The 19,604-nt window shown below is 45.4% G+C and overlaps 1 protein-coding gene across 3 annotated transcripts in view; it reads left to right on the forward strand.

The window, feature by feature from the left end:
* Window positions 1–19,604, forward strand: part of CADM3 (cell adhesion molecule 3) — a 181,235-nt gene that overhangs the window by 28,178 nt on the left and 133,453 nt on the right. The gene's annotated exons all lie outside the window — the stretch shown is intronic.

Consider the following 19,604-nt stretch of genomic DNA (forward strand, 5'->3'; position numbering starts at 1 on the left):
CAGTCGTGGAGCAACCCCACTACCCGAGGTTCCAGGACTCTTCCAGAGACGGTAAAAGGGTACCGGGGTTAAGGGGAGCTGAAGAGCGGCGACCACCTTCACGCAGCACCAGCAACAGTGGTTCGCACACTAAGGGCAATAGCCAACATGGGGAGCCGGGAAAAGGCTCTAAGTGGGACACAGACTATGTACCTAAATGTGTAAATTGTCATGAGAGGGGCCACACAGCAAAAATCTGCCCACTAAATGATGAGCCCATGCAATGCAACAGCGTGGAACCTTATTCGCTGTTGTCCCAATGTATGGGCCCTAGCCCAGAGGACCCCTTGAATAACCATCTGTGGGCATTTGTAAAGGTTAATGGTAAGAGGGTTCGGGCACTTCTTGACTCTGGGAGTATGGTCACACTAGTGTCCGAATACCTATTGCCCATTAAGAAGAAACAGGTAAACAGTTCACAAAGAGTGGCAATTTGTTGTATACATGGGGATAATCATGAATATTCCACTGTTGATGTTTTTTTTTAAACAGAATTTGGTTCTTTAGATTTCAAGGTGGGTGTTGTACCCAAACTGGCACATGATGTGTTAATAGGGACCGACTTTCCCCATTTTCTAAAAATGTGGTCCCCAGCTCAGAATAGCGCCCAGAGTTCAATAGCAGACCATAACGAAGTGTTAGAAGAAACAAATCCTTTCCCTTTTTCAGAAATGGAGGTTGACGAGGGCCCAAATAAGAAAGGGGAAAAGGAGGAGTGCTGTGAAATTCCCTTCCCCATCACTACTTTGGTAGGGAATACCCCAAATCAAGATGTTGATCAGGCACTTACCACCCCAGTACAGGATAAGACCCTCGCTGACCTAGAGGTCAGTCCTGGGAGTTTTAAGAAGGCCCAGTGGGAGGACCCCACATTAGCGGTAGCAAGGGGAAATATACGGGACCAGAATACTACTCATGGCCAACCAGATAGATCACTTGCTTACCCCTACTTCGAGGTAGAGAACGACCTAGTATATCGGGTTGATAAAAGAAAATCAGTTACAACTAAACAATTGTTGGTACCACGGACATTCCGTAACGTAGTATTACACCTCGCACATAGTCATCCATTGGGGGGACACCTAGGGGTGGAAAAGACAAAAGAAAAGGTTCTCCGAAGCTTTTATTGGCCTGGGGTTCTGGCAGAAATTACAAACTATTGTTCCTCATGCCCAGAATGTCAGATCACCGCCCCGTTCAAAGCATACCGCAGCCCATTGGTACCCCTTCCCATAATAGAGGTACCATTTGACCGGATTGCTATGGATCTAGTAGGACCCCTAATAAAGTCTGCTAGGGGACATCAGCATATATTGGTAATATTAGATTATGCTACCCGATATCCGGAGGCAGTTCCCCTACGTAGCACCTCTGCTAAAAACATAGCAAAAGAGTTAGTACTTCTGTTTTCCCGGGTCGGAATTCCTAAAGAGATCTTATCTGACCAGGGAACACCATTTATGTCCCAAGTAACAAAAGAGCTATGTAAACTCCTAAAAATCAAGCATCTCAGAACCTCAGTCTATCATCCACAAACAGATGGTTTAGTGGAAAGGTTCAATAAAACCTTAAAGAGCATGTTACGCCGGGCGGTCGATAAGGATGGGAAAAACTGGGACTGTTTGTTACCATACCTGTTATTTGCCATTAGGGAAGTTCCCCAGTCATCCACAGGCTTCTCCCCGTTTGAACTATTGTATGGCCGACATCCAAGGGGCTTACTGGATATAGCCAAAGAAACTTGGGAACACGAGGTTACCCCTTACAGAAGTGTAATAGAGCATGTTGCCCAAATGCAGGACCGCATTGCTGCAGTCCTACCCATAGTGAGGGAACACATGGAGAAAGCTCAAGAAGCACAAAGGAATACGTATAATAAGGGTGCTAGGGTCAGAATTTTTTTTCCAGGTGATAGGGTACTAGTTCTGGTTCCCACCGTGGAGAGTAAATTCCTTGCTAAATGGCATGGGCCATATGAGGTCTTGGAAAGAGTGGGAGAAGTAAATTATAGGGTAAGGCAGCCAGGTAGGAGGAAACCTGAGCAAATTTACCATATAAACCTACTCAAGCCCTGGAAAGATAGAGAGGTCTTGTTAACCCTAGTACCCCCAGGTCCGTCAGAGAATCAAGAAACTGACCCAGAGGTTAGCATAGCTGAAACACTGTCCGTGCATCAGAAACGAGAGGTCCAGAGTTTAGTGAGAAGGAACAAAGAAATCTTCTCTACACAGCCAGGTAAAACTAACGTAATTAAACATGACATAGTCTCTGAACCGGGGGTCCGAGTTAACCTTAAACCGTACCGAATCCCAGAGGCCAAGAGAGAGGCTATAAGTTTAGAGGTTAAAAAAATGCTAAAACTAGGCGTAATTGAGGAATCCCAAAGTGGGTGGAACAGCCCTATAGTTTTAGTCCCAAAGCCAGACGGTACAACAAGGTTTTGTAATGACTACCGGAAACTAAACGCGGTGTCAAAATTTGATACTTATCCTATGCCCAGGGTGGATGAACTTGTAGAGAGACTGGGCAAAGCCCGATATCTCACAACCCTAGACCTAACAAAAGGGTACTGGCAGGTTCCCCTCACAGAAAGGGCAAAAGAAAAAACAGCCTTCTCAACCCCAGACGGCCTCTTTCAATATAAGGTGCTGCCTTTTGGCTTACATGGAGCTCCCGCCACATTCCAAAGAATGATGGATAAAATTTTAAAACCACATGTTCGGTACGCTGCCGCCTACCTGGATGATGTGGTAATCCATAGTGAAGATTGGCAGTCCCACCTTCCAAAGGTCCAAGCTGTGCTCGACGCAGTTCGGTCTGCTGGACTAACTGCTAACCCCGCTAAATGCACTATTGGTCTGGAGGAGGCCAAGTATCTGGGGTATTCTATTGGTAGAGGGTTACTCAAACCACAAACACTCAAAGTAGAGGCGATACAAAATTGGCCAAGGCCAGTCACAAAAAAACAAGTAAGGACCTTTTTGGGGTTAATTGGCTACTATAGGAGGTTTATTCCCAATTTTGCAACTAAGGCAACCCCACTAACCGACCTCACAAAAGCAAGAGGACCGCTAATGGTAAAGTGGTCCCCCGAAGCCGAACAGGCCTTTAGAAGCCTGAAAGAAGCTCTCTGTGCCCAACCAGTGTTGGTCACACCTGACTTCTCCAAAGAGTTCGTAGTCCAAACCGACGCATCTGAGGTAGGGCTGGAGGCGGTACTCTCCCAGGAGTCTCAAGGGGAGGAGCACCCCATCCTTTATTTAAGTAGGAAACTAAATCCCCAGGAGAAAAATTACTCCATAGTCGAGAAAGAGTGTCTCGCAATAAAGTGGGCTGTAGAGACACTCAAGTATTATCTGTTGGGGAGAAAGTTCCGATTGGTCACAGATCATGCACCCCTTACCTGGATGTGTCAAAATAGGGAGAAGAACGCTAGGGTGACCAGGTGGTTCCTAAGCCTACAGCCCTTTAAATTTTCTGTGGAACACAGGTCGGGGCACAAACATGGCAATGCCGACGGGTTGTCAAGGATGCACTCCCTAATATCCATGGTCGCTCACCCCTCGAGGTCTGAGCTGGGGGGGAGGATATGTGACAGAAACCAGGGGTTGGTAATAAACTCCATATACAGGGCTCCCAGGATACTGAACAGTTTCTGTCCTGTCTAAGCTGAACAGGGCAGCCTCGTGGTACAGGCACTCCATTCCACAGTTTGTCTGCTGCCTGTTTTCTGTCACCTGTCATGCTGATTAGAGTTCAGGTATATAAGACCTGTTTCCTGTTTCCTCTGGGCCCCGCCCAAGAGCCTGGAAGGCTGCTGAACTGCGGAGGGGTGAGAAAGCCTCTTTCCCAAATCGCTTCATTCATTCTGTTAGTTTGTCTAAAGACTGCAAAGGTACTTATTTTGTTGGTGGAAGTGGACAAGCCACTTCCAACTCTGAGTCAGGGACATCTAAGTTTAAGTTATCGCTCAGACGAGCAGCTTTTTGTTGGGCTTTGTTTTCTGTTTAAACTGTGGCAGTCTCAGTGCCTGGGACTGAATAAACCAGGCATAGCCTGTTTAAAGGAACAGTACGTGACGTCTCATCATTTAACCTACCCTAAAAGACCGTGTTCTAACAGTCCCGGACAGACGGCGGAGCCCCGGAGTAAGCCGTTTGTCACAACAGATATACCGATAACATAGCAGTGATACACAGATATACTAATAACATAACAGTGATACACAGATATACCGGTAACATAACAGTGATACACAGATATACCGATAACATAGCAGTGATACACAGATATACATTGTTCTAATAGTTTTATCAAACACACAGACTTTGCTTCTGTACGGATATACATCGCAGCACGGACGGAGTTAACACGTTCTGCAATTTGATGTATTTTTATTCGTCTGCTTAATCTCAGCGGGGGGAGGCGAGAGACGCACAAATTGTCTTCTCTCCGCTGCGTCTTTATTTAATAACGCGGGCTGTGTTTTGGTGGTAATTGTGCCATTGTTCCCATAATTAAGCTCTGTGTTATCACGATGGCTCGGTTTGTATCTCGCAGGGAGCAGAGATCCACGGGGTGGGAGACGGAGCCACGTGGGCTTTTGTGGGATATCGAGAAGATGGGCGTTGGTGGGGAGGTCAGCCCTACGGCTGCCCTCAATTTTCTCTGCATTGTCCACTCTGGGGTTGCCTCTTCCCCAAACATACTGCCCTGTATAGTGATACTGAGTATCTTTGTACAATGCCTACTTCCCCATAGCTCCGGCTTAAAGTCGGGGCCCATATCTACTAACCAGTGCAATTCCAAAAGACTGCTTCCAGCACTGGAAGACACTACCTGTTCTAGCGAATGGCCCACGAGGTGTCTGTAGGGCTCGGGTACGTGTCATAGCATAGCACTGCTTAGACCTTGTGGGCCTATATCCTCTTAGCTGCTTGCAGTCCGAAGGTATCGTAACTTGAAAAGCTGTTAAAAGATATTTACGTCATTAAAGCCCTATTAAAACAGTAGGAAGTGCAAGAGTGGTTTCAATATGTTGTGAGTATATGCTGCTAATTGGGATTGAGGCTGCAACTGATGGTTTAGCAATGAAGAGACAGGTTTTATAGGTTGAAGTGTTGGTTTGAGCCTTTTACTGCTGAAATGTGTGCAGCGCATTGCTTTATGTCATAAAAAGTGATTGAGAAGGAGTAGCATGGCTAATTGCTTTCAGTGTCTATATACAGTATAAAATGATATCGCTCTCTGTCATGTGTCTCTCTCTGTCTTTGTGTGTGTGTCTCTCTCTATTTCTCTGCCTGTCTTTCTCTCTCTGTATCTCTCTCTCTCTCTCTGTACCTCTCTCTCTTTCTGTACCTCTCTCTCTCTCTGTATATCTCTCTCTCTGTACCGCTCTCTCTCTGTACCGCTCTCTCTCTCTGTGTGTATCTTTCTCTCTCTGTACCTCTCTCTCTTTCTGTACCTCTCTCTCTCTGTGTATCTCTCTCTTTCTCTCTCTCTCTGTACCTCTCTCTCTTTCTGTACCTCTCTCTCTCTCTGTACCTCTCTCTCTCTCTGTGTGTATCTCTCTCTTTCTCTCTCTCTCTCTGTACCTCTCTCTCTTTCTGTACCTCTCTCTCTCTCTGTACCTCTCTCTCTTTCTGTACCGCTCTCTCTCTCTGTACCTCTCTCTCTCTCTGTACCTCTCTCTCTTTCTGCACCTCTCTCTCTCTGTGTATCTCTCTCTTTCTCTCTCTCTCTCTGTACCGCTCTCTCTCTCTGTACCTCTCTCTCTCTCTCTCTCTCTCTCTCTCTCTGTACCTCTCTCTCTCTTTCTGCACCTCTCTCTATCTGTGTATCTCTCTCTTTCTCTCTCTCTCTGTACCTCTCTCTCTTTCTGTACCTCTCTCTCTCTGTGTACCGCTCTCTCTTTCTGTACCTCTCTCTCTTTACCTCTCTCTCATCTTCAGCCCTTGTCTCCCCACTGCTAGATGAAGCCTCCCCAATGATCTTCCAGGCACAGCGGTTGCAAGGCTCTCCACGTTGCCCATACACATGTTCTGATTTCATTCTCCCGTCTTACTTTTGGTCGTCGCCTCGGTCTTTTGATATCTGTGTTAATCCAGTGGAGTACAATCCCAGTCGATGGTCATTTCTTCCTGCGATATGTCCTGCCCAATGCCATTTTAATTGTGATGATGTCACAGTCTTGTGTTTGGTTTCGAAACCCATTCATTATTTTCCTGTCTCTCGAAGTAATACCCAACATGCATCTCTCCACACTTCTTTCAGTTGCCTGAAGCTTCTGAACTGTCTCCGGGTCCAAGTGTCACATCCATACGTGAGCACAGGCCGGATACACTGGTCAAACACTTCCATTCTGAGGCACAGTGGAAGGTTCTCTTGTAAGATAGTCTTTGTTTCTTTCAAATGCCTCCATCCCATATTCATTCTCCTTTTAATTTAATTATCTTTCTCTCCCCCTCTCAGAGAGGCCTTTGAGAGGTTCTTTTACGAACCGAAAGTGTGAGTGGGTGGGTGAGTGTGTGAGTGGGTAGGTGAGTTTGTGAGTGCGTGAGTGCATGTGTGAGTGTGAGTGTATATGTTATACTCAAGACATTTAAATATAAATTAATTATCTATGGTTAGGATTGCCGCTCCGCACAGTGCTCAACCCCTTCCTAATGAGAAATAATGCAATGATTATTGTTCTTGAATATATATTTTCAGGAACTATGCCAGAGGGACCTGCACTTTAATCCAATCACAGGTACGGTAGAGGTACAGGGATTCTGAAATTACATTTTAGGGGGCAATACGTTGCATTTGTCACTGGGATGTGGTTTGCGGCTTCGTTGTGACCCTGCACCAGTCTTGAATGCCCTTGATCTCCTCTAAGTATTGTTCTTTATTTTATGGTCTGCTTCCTTTTTCTTTAAGTGTTACATGTACACACACGAAATGGCTGAACTCTGTGTGCATGGTAGAAGTATTAAAGTTAATACAAACGGATGAGATTAGCAGCACTTGATACACAAATACAGTATAGTGTCAAAATTGAATTATTGAACCATACCCGATACGGAATGTTTTACTATAATCCCCTTGTGAATTTGTGATGGCTAATACAATCCTTCAAATGTATTATTAGCAGGAGTTATGCAAGCTCTGCATTTTAGGTGCTTAAATAATTGATGAAGTTTTTTTTGCAAAATGGAGAAATTAGATTTGTAATTCAGACAGACAATTATGTTTGTCATCATAACTCTGTGCCCAGGACAGAAAACGAGAGGTAACTCTCAATGTATTACTTCCTGGTAAAACATTTTATAAAGAAATAAATACATTTGTCTTTCCTCTCTCTCCCACTTTCACGCACACTCAGTAAATATTAAGCCAGACCGTAAAAAGAAAGGAGCAGTCCCATTAAATCTCCTGTATTTCATTTTCTCTTCTCCGAAGGAGAGGAGAGGCTGGCAGATAAGGATCACTTAAGCAGGCTTTGCTGGGTACCTGGCCTTCTCTGAGGCTGGGAGATAAGTGTGGATTTGGGGAGAGTGGAGAAAGGTTGCACACTGCCGCTTCTAAGCGCTGAAGATCAAATGTCGAACAGGAGTGCTATGGAGAGACAGGGAGAATGATTATTTATAGATGCAATCGCAAGTAGCCAGCCAGAAAACAACCTTTTGTAAAGAATGTAGCGATGTAATTGGCTTCCCTAAAAACAAATCTGACCATGCTAATAGCAAAGATTTTTTTTTAAATACAAGCTGAATTTCTTAGGCGCCTCTGAATAGGGGACTGTCAATGATGGATTTCCTTTACTGTTGGCCTACCCTGCCCTTAACAGAGATTCGGCAAAGATAAGGGGAGTAGGATAGAGGGGATTTGCCTGTGCAGACTCTTATTTAAGGGAGCAGCCAGAGGAAAAGAAATCCCTCCTACATCTCAGCTTTGGGTAAAAAGGCATCAATCACCCAGATGTGACCCCTTAAACATGCCCTGCTGTTAGTGCTCTGTGGTATTAGGAGGGACTGAGGCTTCAAAGCACCAAACAAAAGAAACAAAACTTTAAATAGCCCAATGAGCCCCCCCACCGCAGAGCAACGTGGAGCGGCCCTAAGGTGCCTTGTGGCGCAGTAATAATTTTAACTGCATTTAGTAAAAATGGCCAACTGTATTTGCAAGGGAAACCTTGACATGAAACTCTGCGAGGACTGCTGCAGCAGCTCCAACGCTGCGGGGATCGGTGCTAACAAGTTCTGAGGAATCCCCGGCACCATAGTAAAAAGAATGAATAATGTGTGTGGTTGTGATGAAAAGGGAGAGGATGAAGGAAGAGGATGAAGGGAGAGGTGCTGGTGATGTGGTCTTCACTTGGGAGGAGCAGGGTGATGTGCGCGGTGACACATCTCTGGGAGTAGGATTGGTGCTTAATGCATCTTCAAAGGACCACGTGCACCCTCCCACGGTCCCTCCCACGTGCGCCCCCTCTCACACCTGCGCTCCCTCCCACGTCTGCGCTCCCTCCCACGTGTGCCCACGCCTCCCACGTGCTCCCTGCCGCGCCCGCACTCCCTCCCACGCCTCACTCCCTACCACGTCTGCGCTCCCTCCCACGTGTGCCCACGCCCCCTCCCACGTGCACCCTCCCACGGTCCCTCCCACGTGCGCCCCCTCTCACACCTGCGCTCCCTCCCACGCACTACGTCCCACGTGCTCCCTGCCGCGCCTGCGCTCCCTTCCACGCCTCACTCCCTCCCACGTCTGCGCTCCCTCCCACGTGTGCCCACGCCCCCTCCCACGTGCTCCCTTCCACGCCCGCGCTCCCTCCCACGCCCGTGGTCCCTCCCACGCCCGCGCTCCCTCCCACCATGACTGAGGGATCTCTGTGACCCGACCTCATGTCTCTCTCTGTCTGTCTCTCTTGCTCCTAGTTAATAACCAGTGAAGCCATCTTCATCTTGCTGGAGGAGATATCAGCTCCATTAACGTGAATGGGAATAAAATCTTTGCCAGCGCAGGGATGCGGCTTCACTCTTTCACTCCCTCTCTCATGTTCTCTCTTGCCTCTTGCTCACTCTATCTACCCCTCTCCATGCTCTCCTTCCCTCACTCTCCATCTCCCTCTCTTTGTGTGTGTGTGTCTGTCTCTGTGTGTGTGTGTCTCTCTCTCTGCCTGTCTATCTTTCTCTGTGTGTGTGTCTCTGTATCTCTCTCTCTGTACCTCTCTCTCTGTACCTCTCTCTCTCTCTTTTGCTCTCTCTCCTTCCTTCCTTCCTTCCTTCCCTCTCTACTTCTCTTTTTCTCTCCCCCCTCCTTTTCTCTCTCTCTGCTCCCTCCTTTTCTCTCTCTCTCTCTCTGCCCCCCTCTTTTTCTCTCTCTTTCCCCCTCTCTCCTCTGCCTTCCTTCTGAGCAGATATGTTCTCCTTCACAACACCCCCTTGAGACTCTCTCTCTCTGGCCTGGATACTGTCCAGCCCTTCACACACGGTCACCTCTCTCTCCCAACATGCACCGCTGCCTCCCAGCAACCATTAATTGGCTATTGATTGCTAATTACAGGCTACATTACAATCATTTAACCGGCTTGGCGGGGGGGGGCAGTGCAGCTGGGGAAAGGGAGATACAGTCGTATTGTTATATACCGAGGCAAAGAAATACATACAGTAGCACAGGTTAATGTAGTGGGGGTCTGCTATTAACTGAGAGACATCTGGTGTTGCTCACACTTATCGGGCAGTGAAGAGGTTAAAAGATTTAATCAGAGTGTCTGTCTTCCCCTAATCATTAGATTTGAAATTGGGTTTTATTAGCTAAATAAAAATCTGAAATGAATATGGCTGTAATAGCATCCGTTCCTCCCCTCACTTCATGTCTTTAAGGCAACTTCAGTGATATGTCTGTTTGAAGTCTGCATGGAAAACAGCACTGTGCTGCCTGCTGGGGCGGAGCAAGTAAACATTAAGAGCGGGAGTTTCCGCGTGGGAACTTGGGCCTTCTAAAATAAAAACCAACATAGAATCCAAACTCGCACAGAATAAATGATAATTTGGGTAATATTACTTCACTGTTATGATAAGCAGTTTTGGGGGGGGGAATTCACCTTGTTAGGCCGCGTTTATAGTGACGGCGACGGTGACGCGACCGATGACGTCATCCGTCGCCCCTGGCGAAAGTTGAACTTTAGTTTTAAGCGACGTCGCTGGCGACAAGGCAGTGACGTCACCAAGTAGGAGGGCAGCGCTCTGTGATTGGTTTAGATACAGCCACATGCGGCGACTGTCTCTAAAAAAAAAAAAAATTTACCCCGCTTCAAAATTTTTGGTCGCTCCGTTGCTCCGTCGCCGTCGCGCTTACTATAAGCGCATGTGACGGATTCAATGGATTTGTTTTGGAGCGACGTCGCGCCAGGCACTATAAGCGCAGCCTTAAAGCTGCAGTTCAAGCTCCTTTTTTTTTTTTTTAGGTTTTTTTTTCTACTTCAATACTGTAGTTTCATGTGTGCAATCTCTAATTACCTAAAGAACTGCATAGCTGCCGGTCAATTCGTTCTCCGTCTATTGATCGGCATAGTTTGGCGACATCTTTAAATATGGGGAATGTAAATGGTTGCTATAGCAACAAGCATGCTTTTAAAAATAGAATACAAGAAAATTGGTCTTTCAAAATTGTTTTTTTTTAAAACAGAAAATGCTAAAAGTATTTTTTCTTACTACAGAACTGATTTATTAAAAAAAACACACATGCAGGATATTGCCTGAACTGCAGCTTTAAGATGCAGGAAAGCAGTGGGAGTTAACGATGCCTACATTTTTTTTTCAATAGCAGAATGAAATAGACCTAAAGGGAATCACAACTGAGGCAGCCATTTTCTTCTATCCCGTGGAATGTAATACGTAAAAGCAGATATTCCATGATTGTTATATCACAAAGACGTATTGCTAGAGTCGCTATGCAGGACATAAAAGGGGTTGGATGGACGTGGTGTAATAAGGGTTTTGATCCCGGTTAGATTATGTACACTGGCGACACACTTTATTCGAGATCGGCTAGTCCCACGAATTCGGGTATACCCGGGTATATTGAGGTTTGTGACTGTTTTCTGCCCGAGTGTATTGAGGTATTTTCCAAGCAGGGATTGAAGCATTTTATTCCCGCTGGCTGCAATACTGCACAGTATATATATATATACTGCATTACAATTCATGAATTTATGCCATCTGGTAGACACGCGAAGCATTGCAGCCTATTAAATCCTAATCATTATCATTTAACAGATCAGCCGCCCGTCAGCCAGGCATGAACCCAGGCTGGGAAGGCAAACGCAACGGGGCTTGTCAGAGGTGAGGAGCGGCGCATTCCAGGTATCTGCCAGGTACATACTGGGTATTTGCTCGAATAAAGTGTGTCGGTGCAGTATGTGTAATCTCAGTGGGTTTGTGCTGGTAACATGTCTTTGCAAATAAAATAATGACACATGATTTCCTTTAGTAAGCCAGGGATTATAGTGACGTACAGCTCAACCCCGTTATAACGCGATCCGTTACAGCACGAATCCGCTTATAACGCGATGCAAGCGTAGCTCCCAATTTTCGTATTTATGAATTCTTTACAACACGATTATTGGCGTCTTAAATACTTTACTGAACAATGCATACAATTGTACATTATTTCTAACGCGATCCGCTTATAGTGCGATGTGATTCTTTGGACCCCAAGCACAGCGTTATAAGGGGGTTGAGCTGTATTCAGTTCTTGTAACCCATTTGAAGAATGACATACAGCGTAGGGTGATATTCAGTATATGGTGTGTGTGCGATGGTGTGTAGTATGACACATGTATCTGTACAGTATGTTGGTGTGGTGATGGTATTGTGCTCACGGTGATGTGTGTATGATGATGTATTGTGTGCATGGTGATGTGTGTGTGTGAGATGTATTGTGTGCACAGTGTTGTGTGTGTGTGATGATGTATTATGTGCACGGTGATGTGTTTGTGTGTTATGATGTATTGTGTGCACAGTGATGTGTGTGTGTGTGATGAAGTATTGTGTGCATGGTGATGTGTGTGTGATGATGATGTATTGTGTGTACGGTGATGTGTGTGTGATGATGTATTGCGCACACGGTAATGTTTGTGTGATGTGATGTGTGTAATGGTACTGTGTGCACAGTGATGTGTTGTGTGCACAGGGGAGCGAGGAGGCGCTTATACAGGGAGGGGAGCGAGGAGGCGGTTATACAGGGAGGGGAGCGAGGAGGCGGTTATACAGGGGGGGGGAGCGAGGAGGCGCTTATACAGGGAGGGGAGTGCGGAGGCGCTTATACAGGGGGGGAGCGAGGAGGCGCTTATACAGGGAGGGGATGTATGATATGTATTGTGTGTATGGTGATGTGTGTGATGTGACGTGTGTAATGGTATTGTGTGCACAGTGATGTTTGTGATGTATTGTGTACACGGTGATGTATGTGATGAATTGTGTACACAGTGATGTATGATGTATTGTGTGCACAGTGATGTGTGATAATGTATTGTGTGCACGGTGATGTGTGTGTGAATATGTATTGTGTGCACAGTGATGGGTGTGTGTGTGTTTTGTGTGTGTGTGATGATGTATTGTGTGCACGGTGATGTGTGTGTGTGTGATGTGTGATGTATTGTGTGCATGGTGATGTGTGATGATGTATTGTGTGCACGGTGATGTGTGCGTGTGTGATGATATATTGTGTGCACAGTGATGTGTGTGATGTATTGTGTGCATGGTGATGTGTGTTTGATGAATTGTGTGCACAGTGATGTGTGTGATGATGTATTGTGTGCATGGTGATGTTTGTTATGTATTGTGTACACAGTGAAGTCTTGTGTGCATGGTGATGTATTGTGTGCACAGTGATGTGTGTGTGATGATGTATTGTGTGCATGGTGATGTTTTTGATGTATTATGTACACGGTGATGTGTGATGATGTATTGTGTGCATGGTGATGCGTGTGATGTGTTGTGTGCACAGTAATGTGTATGATGTGTTGTGCAGACAGTGATGTGTGTGTGATGTATTGTGTGCACGGTGATGTTTGTGATGTATTGTGTGCACAGTGATGTGTGTGTGTGATGTATTGTGTGCACGGTGATGTGTGTGTGATGATGTAGTGTGTGCACGGTGATGTGTGTGTGATGATGTAGTGTGTGCGATGATGTAGTGTGTGCATGGTGATGTGTGTGTATTGTGTGCACCGTGATGTCTGTGATGTATTGCGCACACAGTGATGTTTGTGTGATGTGATGTGTGTAATGGTATTGTGTGCATGCTGATGTTTGTGATGTATTGTGTGCACAGTGATGTATGTGATGTATTGTCTGCACAGTGATGTGTGTTATGGTATTGTGTGCACAGTGATGTTTGTGATGTATTGTGTGCATGGTGGTGTTTGTGATGTATTGTGTTAACGGTGATGTGTGATGATGTATTGTGTGAATGGTGATGTGTGTGTTGTGTTGTGTGCACAGTGATGTGTTGTGAGCACAGTGATGTGTATGATGTGTTGTGCACACAGTGAGATGTGTGTGATGATGTATTGTGCGCACAGTTATGTGTGTGTGATGTATTGTGCGCACAGTGATGTGTGTGATGTATTGTGCGCACAGTGATGTGTGTGATGTATTGTGCGCACAGTGATGTGTGTGAGTGATGCATTGTGTGCACGGTGATGTGTGTGATGTATTGTGCGCACAGTGATGTGTGTGAGTGATGCATTGTGTGCACCGTGATGTCTGTGATGCATTGTGTGCACGGTGATGTGTGTGATATATTGTGCGCACAGTGATGTGTGTGAGTGATGCATTGTGCGCACGGTGATGTGTGTGATGCATTGTGTGCACGGTGATGTGTGTGATGCATTGTGTGCACGGTGATGTGTGTGATGTATTGTGCGCACAGTGATGTGTGTGATGTATTGTGCGCACAGTGATGTGTGTGTGAGTGATGCATTGTGTGCACGGTGATGTGTGTGATGCATTGTGTGCACGGGGATGTGTGTGATGCATTGTGTGCACGGTGATGTGTGTGATGTCTTGTGCGTACAGTGATGTTTGTGTGATGATGTATATGCTATAGGTGATTGTCAGACTGTGTTTGACTTGCTGCTTTGCGCCTCATTTGGCAGGGAAGTGATTGAAACTGGTAAACACATGCAGCCCAGCGTAGCCACACCACAGCAAGAGGCCATCACAGACCAGGGGCCGGTGCCCAGGCAAAGGCTCATTCACTTACTGCCTTTCTCTATTCTCCTCTCCCGTCCCCTCAACTCCACTCTTCTCCTCTCCTCTCCCCTCCTTTCATCCTGTGTCCTCCACTGCTCTCTCGTGTCCTCCATTCTCTTGTTCCCCCATTCTCTCCTCCCCCTCCTCGCCTGTTCCCTCCTCCCCCTTCCTTCTTCCCTTCTCTCTCCTTTTGTGTTCTATTGTTCTCTCCCGCCCCCCCACCCCGCTTCCTTGTTTTTCCTCCCATTCTTTGTTCTCTCTCTTCTTTCTCTCTGTCTCTCCGCCTGTCTCTCTTCCCTCTCTCCCTTCCCTCTCTCTCTCTTCTCTCGCTATATCCCTTCCTCTCTGTGCTCTTCCCTTCTTTCTCTCTCTCCCTTGTTTTCTTTTCTCTCTCACACACTCTTCCCCCCTCTCTCTCCCTTCTCTCTCTCTCTCTCCCCCCCTTCTCTCTCTATACTTTCCCCCCTAACCCTTTTTTCCTTTTCTGCTCTCACGTCTCCCCCCCTCTCGTCATCATCTCACTAGCTCTCTCCCCTTATCTCAATCCCCTCCCCTCTCTTTCTCTCTGTTTCTCTCTCTCCCCTACCTCTCTTTCTCTCTTCCCTCCCTTTCTAGCCCCCTTTCATTATTTATTCCTTCATTCTCTTCTACTTGCCCCATTTCTCACTGTCCCTGCTTGATACTTTCTCCCTTTTTCTACCTACTGTCTCTTTCTTCCTTGTCTCTTTGTTTACAATTTCTTGCTCCTTCTACCTTTTTTCCTCTCTTTCCTCTCCCTCCCCCCCCCCCCTCCCCCCCCCCCCCCCCCGGTTTCCCTTCTCTCTGTTCATGTCAGTTCTCTCCTGCAGATTCGCTGTACAGCTCACAGCCTGCGAGGTTCGGAGCCTGAGACAGGTACATAAAGCAGGCAGCGAACGCTGTGATTACAGCGAGGAGCCCAAGGTTATGGAGAGGGCGCAGGGTAGGCAGCAGTGGATGGAATAATAAATAGTACTGAGAGACTATACTATGCCCCAGGGTTGTACAGTCAAGCAACCAAGGCACTCAGGAGTTGGGTTACCATGCACTAGTATCACTTAGATATTTATTTAATAATCCCTGATTATTAATAAGTGTCCAGTCAATGGTTTTGGCCTATATCTCTGAATGCAGTCAATATTTTATAGGTTTAATGTCTCCGCTTCTCACCTAAAATTGAACCAAGTATAGTTATTTGTAAATAATATTTTCAACTTTTAACATTAAACCAGTAAACCAGAGTTTTGGACGGCCTTTACAATCTTTACCTGATGTCTTTTGGGGATAATACTGTTTGTCAGACCTCAAAGCCCTGGGTAAAATGTTCTATTTACTCTGCTCTTCGTTGACAAAGTAATTATGAGTCCGTAAGTCACACAGATAAACAGCAGCTGATACGTACGAATTCAGTGTTCCCAGAAATAAACAACACGTTCCTTTTTCAATCATTAAAATAGTTACAGTGCTTTAAGGGAGACGAAATCCTTCTAGGGAAGCTGATTACACTGGTAAGGTGTTTGAATATATATTGTTGACCTGGTACACGGGACCTAACCTTTACTATACATCTCGGATGCACTGACCTTGACCCCTTGCAGACGCACTTACCAGAACACCCTCCTACTGTCTCTGTACATTCTCCCTAATTACCACTTAGATTGTAAGCTCTTCGGGGCAGGGACTCCCTACTGTCATGTCTGAAGCTCTTAGTCCCATTATGCGTCACATTATTGTGTCAGGTGTATTACTGCTGTGACACGCTGTGTACCTAGATGGAGCCATATATATAAATAAAGATATTCATACAGTACATAGCAATCAGTGCCCAAGACATCGAGCACTCACTCAATGAGCTGCTATCTGAGGACTGAGCTGTCCCTGGTACTGATTCAGACTCACTGCTGTTACTTGAAATGTATACAGCTGCTGTGTACTATAATAGATATTTTGTTCAACACTGCCATTAAAGTAGGAGTTCAAGCAATATCCTACAATAAATCTGTTCTGTACTAAAAGAAAATACTTGTAGCATTTAAAAAAAAAAAAAAATGTTTTAAAGACATTTTTAATGTTTCTAATGTAGGAAGCATTTCCAAAGTGACAGCCCCTTCCCCTGCTGATAGGCTCTGGCTCTTGAGCCCCGCCCTCTCTCTAGCAGGGAACCAATTGTATCTAGTAACTGCCCAGTCAATCAGATTCCAGGACTACATTGCCCACAATGCTGTGCAAGAACTGAATTAAATAGCCCTGAGCAAGCGATTGATTACAGGAGAACGGATCGATCTGCAGCTTGGCTAATCACTTGTCGGTGTGCAGATTGTATTGATGCACATATTGAATGGGGAAAATTATTGTTTTTTAAACGGCAGCTTGAACTGCAGCTTTAAATCCTATGGAAACTCTGTGACATTCTATATCAGGGGTTCTCAACTCCACTACTCAAGACCCCCCAACAGGTCAGGTTTTAAGGCTATCCCTGCTTCAGCACAGGTGGCTCAATCAGTCCGTGCATCAGCAGATGTGTCTCAATCAGTCCCTGTTTCAGCACACATGGATTAATTAGTGGCTCACTGATTGAGCCACCTGTGCTGAAGCTGGGATATCCTTAAAACCTGACCTGGTGGGGGTGGGGGGGGGGGGTCTTGAGGACTGGAGTTGAGCACCCCCTGTTCTATGTTATAACGGGGTGTGTTTTACTTTCCGGGAGAACAACGTGACGCACGACATCTGTTTTTCTAGGGTTGTATTTAGGTTTTTTTGTTTTTTTTATGGTGTAAGAGACAGCACAGTTTTAGCCTGGGAGTTCACACAAGGTTTTCAACTATCACCTCCCACTTCAGAGACTACAGATTTCCATATGTCGATGGCATATTTATAGCTGCCAAGAGAGCTAAAGAAGAATATAAATCATAGTAATCAGGCAGTGAAGCCTTTATTTGCAGCGAGAGGAGTCAGGCGGCTCCTATATAGTCCAGAAGGGACTGAAATCTACAAATAGATTTTTCTGCAGTGCATCAAAAATTGCAAAGGAATAAATCAATGTTTATGGCTATATCAATAAATGTGTTGTTCAGAATGGACTATCGTGGATAGAAAGCAAAAAAATAAACAAAACTAATACCGCTTTGAAACACGCCTCTTTCAAGCATAATATTGATTCCCTGGGTTTATGTGCTAACCATGGTTAGAATGGCTCAGTGGTAATATTACTGCCCTGTGAAGTGGGTGTCATCTCCTACTCAACTTGGCCGTGTCATTTTATCTTCCTGTGGACTTCAAATGTAGTGGTACTGTGTCTGATTTTGTAAGTGGTTTTTGTAAGATGTTGATATTATTTGTAAAAAGTGAGAGAGTCGTTCTAATATAAATCCTCTTTTCTTTAAAAAGATGTGGAACTGTCGGTGTGTATACAAAAGAGTGGCGGTATTCTACAGTATATGGGTAATTACCCACTCATACCATCACAATGTGACTGCGATACAGATGCATACAATTAGAGTGTGGGCTCCAAAGGACAAGGGCAAACAAAGTCTCTGTATGGGGAAGTGTATACAGAGAGTGATATAAGGGAAGTATTATTTTTTCATGCGTTAGCCCTGCTGTTAAAGGAAATCAGTGCAGCGTATAAATTGGGTAACAAAACAGAGCTGAGAGGCTGGGGATATTAAGCCATTTGTTCTAGGACTGAGTTTATCAGTGGGTATAAAATAATTCCTCTTTAGGACTGTCTGATCACATGTTTACTGAACATTTTACTTATAAGGACTACATTGATAAGTGTGTATAGAATCCATCACATTTAGGGCAGCCTGATCCTTTGTACTAAGCATTTTACTTATAAGGACTAAGTTGATAAGTGGATATAAAATTATTCCCCTTCAGGGCAGTCTGATCCAGCGTACAGATCCGTTTACTTATAGGGCTGAGTTTATACGTGTCTATATATTCATTACCTTTTAAAACAGGGTATGGAGCCCTTTGCCCCTTATTCTATAAAGTTCGATAGCGCCAGTCCAGGGCAATAGGGCTTTCTGTGTGATATCGCTAGACCTGCGTTAACACACTTTATAGAATGAAGGCCTTTGTGTCTTTGGCGTCTCTTCCAGTGTAGGAGTTAAGTAACAGCTGAACATAGCTGGGAATCAGAGATAGCGCCAGCTTGATTAAATCAGAATTGCCAGCACCAAGACCCAGTTCTATCCCCCTGACAGAATGGGAACACAGAAGGAAGAGGCAGAGAGGAGATGAAGCATGAGAGGAGATAATTAGAAGAAGCCCACTAGCTGAGAAGGTGGTCAAGGTCTACCAGCCTGGTGGAGAGTGCAACAGAAACCTGGGAACAGTCAAAGCTCCTGTGGTTACGTTATGTGATTGATGGTCATTAGAAAAAGCCAAACAACTGAGAAGGTGGCTAGGGAAGAACCTCAGGTCCATGTTTACTAAACTTGCTAGGCCATAAGACACCTTTAACTCTAAGATCTCACTGGCCATTCAAGTGATGGCTGTAAGGTGTCTGATAGCCTTACACCACTCAATAAACCTTCAGGGTTTGTATGACGACTAGATGTCAGTTGTGAAGATGGCTGTGCTCCAGCAGGATGGTCTTCAGAACCATGGGGGTCTTGGAAGACTCATGGATTTAGTGGTTGGCGTCATTAGGAAATACTAATCAGGCCAAGGTTTATTTGGAAACTATTTATAACCATGGCGATACTACGTCACATGATTAGCGGTCTTTGGTAGATGTTAATAGTGACGGTGAAGGGGTTAACCAGGCTTTATGATAAAGGTCAAGCCCACTTGGTTAACCCTGACCCGTGTGCTAGGGTCTTAGAGTGTCAGCTCTGGGACCCAGGTGTTGAAAATGTCTTACTGCAACTCTATACTAATTTTGCGACATTAAAGATTTATGTGGCTTTTGCCTTTACTAGGGTGCTGGGATCGTGAGATTTCTAGGCTGTAAGTTTCAGGGTGGGTTTGTCGGAGAAAGTCTTTACAGAATGTGGCTATGTTTTGTGGTACCACAGTTATGGGATACCCGAAAAGTTGTATCCGAGGATTGAGTGAGATTCTTGGATACAGCCAAGCACATTACTCCACAAAACTCTGACTCTGAGAGCGTTATTACGACTCACCGCCAGGATCCCTGCTGCAGCATTGTCCAGACAAGGTAAATGGGTATGAAGGGGTTAAACTATATCTGTGGCCATACATGGAGTCTCTAGTGTAGCAGGGGTTCCCCAGTGTAGCAGAGATACCCACATAAATACCCAGGTACACTGAACCTAGTTTAAGGGTTCAGGG

The sequence above is a fragment of the Ascaphus truei genome, chromosome 7 (genome assembly GCF_040206685.1).
Source record: "Ascaphus truei isolate aAscTru1 chromosome 7, aAscTru1.hap1, whole genome shotgun sequence".
Taxonomy (NCBI): domain Eukaryota; kingdom Metazoa; phylum Chordata; class Amphibia; order Anura; family Ascaphidae; genus Ascaphus; species Ascaphus truei.